The sequence below is a fragment of the Hibiscus syriacus genome, unplaced genomic scaffold, assembly GCF_006381635.1.
Source record: "Hibiscus syriacus cultivar Baekdansim isolate YM2019G1 unplaced genomic scaffold, ASM638163v2 tig00110429_pilon, whole genome shotgun sequence".
In the NCBI taxonomy this organism is placed as follows: domain Eukaryota; kingdom Viridiplantae; phylum Streptophyta; class Magnoliopsida; order Malvales; family Malvaceae; genus Hibiscus; species Hibiscus syriacus.
In genome coordinates, this window is record NW_024062733.1 from 222,683 (window position 1) to 227,923 (window position 5,241).

Sequence of the window (5,241 nt, forward strand, 5' to 3'; positions counted from 1 at the left end):
TATGAATTTTAGGTTTTGAGATGATATTAAGAGTTGTAATCAGTTAGAAGTGGTCAACAACGTATGAGTAGTCCGTTGTCGGTGAATGGGTGGCTGGAGATGACCGACGGTTAGAGATGAGACTAAAATAAGGGTTTTTAAGAGTTTAGTTTTTTTGGTATTTTAGAGAAAAAAAGGAGGGTTTTTACAAATAAAATATTTTTAAGTTTTTTTAAATAAAATTTTAAAATTACCAAATTGTGATACATGCCACTTAATGAGATTTTTAACATCCGTTAACACCGAGGCACTTAAAGTAGTAATGTTTGTAACATGAGACACCTAAAGTGGTAACATTTATAATTTAGACACATTGGATGGGCCGAAAAATCTTATAGGAAACTATTTAAAAAAAAGTTATAGTTGGGCATTTATTTGATAGCCAAATTTAAATCATGGTCACGTGTCAGCAAATGAATGGATAATGGATTTCATTTAATGGCCGTTATGGCCTAGACACCTAAAATGGTAACATTGATAACGTTAGACACCTGAATGACCGAAAAATACTTTAGATAGGTGTTCGTTAAAATATGTATAGTTTAGACACTTTATACTTAATCCAACATAAAAATGGCCAGCCCCAATCCCCAAGTACAAGATATTGCTATTATCATTCGTCCCCAATTTGAGTTTCCTTTTTCCCGTTGATCAAAGCCTAGTAGAGTTTATTAGGCTTAGGGTTTTAATAATCCTCAACGATGCAATTTGCGGATCCCTCTAAGAAGCGCAAGTTGTATGAAAACGGTATTGTTTTAGTGGTATCCAAACCTTAACCCATCACGAGACTAACCCCGCAAGATGACCACAAGCTAATCGAGCGATTCAACGTTGACCAACTCCTCGACATCCTCCAGGACCTCATTTTTCATCATGTGGATGTTCTTTCCGCACTCTAATCTATTACCGATTAAGATCTATCTCATCGGAAGCTCTTCATCCGTGGTTTGGGTTGGGTCTTGGGATACCACAACCAACGACCTTCGTTCACTTTTTTCGGACTGTGGAGAACTCGAAGAAGTTGTCGTTATCCTCGAAAAGACTACTGGGAAGTCAAAAGGGTATGGATTTGTTACCTTTAAGAACGTCGATGGTTCTTTGCTTTATCTTAAAGAACCCAATAAGAAAATCGATGGGAGAGTTACAATGACACAGCTAGCACCGGGGGGAATTCTGGAACGAATAGTAACCTTGTGGATGTTCATATGAGGAAGATTTATGTAAACAATGTGACATACGGTGTAACACCCATAACCCGTAGGATTATACCTATACAGATTATAGATGTCACCCGAATTTCTAAAACCATTTACACTTCAAAAGTGATTTAAAATTCATTTTCTTTAAAATGGTAAATGATATTATAAAAATATCATATCATATGAATTATAATTCTTTATAAAAAAAATTAATACCAAATACGTATTTATGAACAGTAATGAACAATATCGTGAATAGTAATGAACAATACCATGAATAGTGATGAACAGTACCGTGAAAAGTGAACATTGTACCGATGCACTGCTACAGTAACGTGAACAGTGTACCGATGCATAAAAACTTCAAATCAAAAATGTGTATCGATGCACTGCTACAGTACTTCTGAAAATTACATAAAATTTATAAAAATTTAATCTTTCATCACTGTACTTTTACCATTTTGTTTTCAAAATAATTCACCAAACCAAATTTAACATTTATAATTACATGCCACTATCTAAGTGGCTTTACTCTACTACTGGCTTTTTACCTACGTGTGAAAATCATCACATGCTAAGTATAGACTTAGTGAGGCAATTAAGACAATAAACAGTGCAATACAATTCATACATTTCAATGTCAAAATCAAAATGACATAAAATCATTTTATCAATATATCAAATATTTTACCATTATCAAAATACTATAAAATTTCTTATCAATATACATACCATTTAATCCATAAGCTAGTAAGCTTATTTTACCAATATACTTACCATTAAATCCCTAAGCTCGTAAGCTTATTTTACCAATATACTTACCATTATTCCATAAGATCGTAAGCTTATTTTACCAATATACTTACCATTATTCCATAAGCTCGTAAGCTTATTTTACCAATATACTTACTATGATTTCATAAGCTCGTAAACTTATTTTACCCATATACTTACTATAATTTCATAATCTCGTAAGCTTATTTTACCAATATACTTACTATAATTTCATAAGCTCGTAAGCTTATTTTACCAATATACTTACTATAATTTCATAAGCTCGTAAGCTTATTTTACCAATATACATACTACAATTTCATAACCTCGTAAGTTTATTTTACCAATATACATACTATAATTTCATAAGCTCGTAAGCTTATTTACCAATATACTTACTATAATTTCAAAAGCTCGTAAGCTTATTTTACTAATATACTTACTATAATTTGCATCACTGGTGCCATTAACCTCATTTATTAATCGTTATCAGAATCCATACATTACATAGGAAGTTTATACAATTCGTATAATTTCCTTATAATATTAGCACTCTCAGTGCTCTATCTGGAATATCATATACTTAATATGATTTCCTTCTCATTTTAGCACACGAAGTGCCTATTCGAGAATCCATATTAGTATGATTCCTTTACCATTTTAGCACATGAAGTGCCCTATTCGAGAATCCATACCATTAGTATGATCCCTTTACCATTTTTAGCACATGAAGTGCCCTATATGAAAATCCATACTATTAGTATGATTTCCTTATCCTTGTAGCACCCTTAGTGCTTTTTTTGAAAATCCATACACTTAGTATGATTCCCTTACCATTTTAGCACATATAATGCTCTATCTGGAAATCCATATATTCAATATGATTTCCTTATCATTTTACCACACTCAGTGCTCCATATGGAAATACATACACTCAATATGATTTCCTTATCATTTTAGTACACTCAGTGCTCCATAAGGAAATTCATACATTCAGTATGATTTCCTTATCATTTTAGCACATATAGTGCCATTTGGTAATCACTATACATACATTAATAAATCATGCTATTTTAACTATTACCACATATACGTGCATAATTAGATGCACTCACCTGGTTCGCCTTGCTTATATATCCTAATTAACAAAATGATTACTCTGAGACTTGGTCCTTGCCTTTCTCCTTACTCAACTCGGGAGCTTGATTTCGATCTATCTCTCATTCATTGAGTACATGTATATTACCAATTCTAAGTGTATTTACTAACCATTATAACTTAAACATTAAAAAAATATTTATTATTAATCTTTCTACAACATTTCCATCCCAACTTAACAATTATGGCCCTTATGTATCGATGCACTCAATAGAGTATCGATGCACTGCCTATGAATGATGCACTTATTACATTCGATGTTTTTCAATTGAAGGGTGTATCGATGCACCACCTGTGTATCCATGCACTTTGCCCAGAAATCTCATTTTAAGCACAAAATTTCACTCTTTTCAACTTTAATACTCCATGTTTCTTCCCCTTTCATTTTCTTAAGTCACATACACATACTTAAATCATATCATTTATCCCATTTTTAACTTCAAAATCCACTTCTCTACATAGAACTCAATATTCATACTCAAATTTTAACATATTCTAATCATCATACATGCTTGAATATGCATATACTACCTCACAAACATAAAGATTCATCATCAATTCCATGATACCTTATATGAACACAAACTATAGAATTTGGGGTCTTTGAACACTAAAAAGATTATCAAGCAATATTGGTACCAAATGATAGCATTTTTCGCATACAATAATTTTCTATTTACATCATACTCAAAATCCTAAGGAAATTGCTTGAAATTGAGTTGAACTTTCTCTCACCTTTGAATAAAACCCATACAACTTTGGAGAAGAAGAGAGCAAATTTGGATGAAATGTTGGGTGCATTTCATCTTTGTTTAAACTATATTACACTATAAATGAATATAATATTCTTTTAATTGGGATAATACCAAATCACTCTTAATGAATGTTCTTAATCTCCATGAAACCATGACAACTCATCCTTATCATATTTCAAAGTCAAAGATGAATTAATTTGACTTTACTTTTTGAAATTTTCAAAAATTGTATTTTAGTCACTAAATTCTACTGTTTCGGTTAAATCTGAAAAATTAAATATTTCCAAACAAATTTTCTCTGATCTATAATATTAAAGTAATATTTCCAACCATTTTATACCATCCTTCAAATTTTTATAAAATTCCAATTCGATCTGAATTACTGATTCCTTACCGGCTTCTACCCTTTCTAATTTGAGATGCAAAGTAGAGTTCGGGCTCCTGGAAATACAGAGATTGGGGTGCGTGGATATGGTACTACTGATTATGGTGGACCAAGTGGTTTGATGGATTTTCAGATGGGTTGCAAGGGTCGACTGGTCTAGTGGGTCATCCTCATCACTTGAATTCATTAGGAGTTCGTGTCGGGGCATTGAATGGGAGTGGAGGTGCTACTGCCAGTTATGGTTCTGGACTTGGTGTGACATATAGTGGTTATGGTGGACCTGGTTCAACTAACTGACTATGGTGGGTTGAGTGGTGCTGGTGTCGGTGCGGGCGCTGGTTTAAGTGGTGCAGCTGTAGGATCTTCATTATATAGATTGACACAAAACTCTGTTGGGATGTCATCTGGCTGGTATCCAGAGAGTGCTCATTATAGCTTGTCTTCCGCTGCTGCTTTCCCTGGTCAGCATCACCAAGGAGCTGGAACATCTCATGTGCCAAGAATCCCACCTGGTGGAATGTATCCCGACTGACCACCTTTCTACTGAGGTAGTTCTCTTTATGTGGTATACTATAAATTCATTTATTCTACATAAGGTATTATGGTTGTTATAATTTTGTTGGTTAGTTAGAATGAGTTGATTTCTTTGTTTGTGTTTACTCGTGTGCCTTATTTTTGGTATTTGTTCCTTGTGTGTGATTGCCTGAAACTTTTTTCCAGCTTTGTTTTGAGTTCTGCTACTTGAGAGCTATATTTCATAGTTGTCTGTATGCAGTGGGTTTGCTTTTGTTTGAGATACTATATATTGTTATATTTTGCAGTGTTTTGGAATGGTTACAAATTAACTTATTCTATCATCTACCGTATTCTCAAAATTTTGTGACTAATATCATAGTTAGAGTGAGTTTATTTCTCTGATATTAGTAAAGCC

General features: G+C 33.1%; 1 pseudogene; it reads left to right on the plus strand.

Annotated features, from left to right (window-relative positions):
- The first annotated feature begins 740 nt into the window (after positions 1-740).
- LOC120124736 lies at positions 741-4,857 on the plus strand (annotated as a pseudogene).
- Positions 4,858-5,241: the final 384 nt, after the last annotated feature.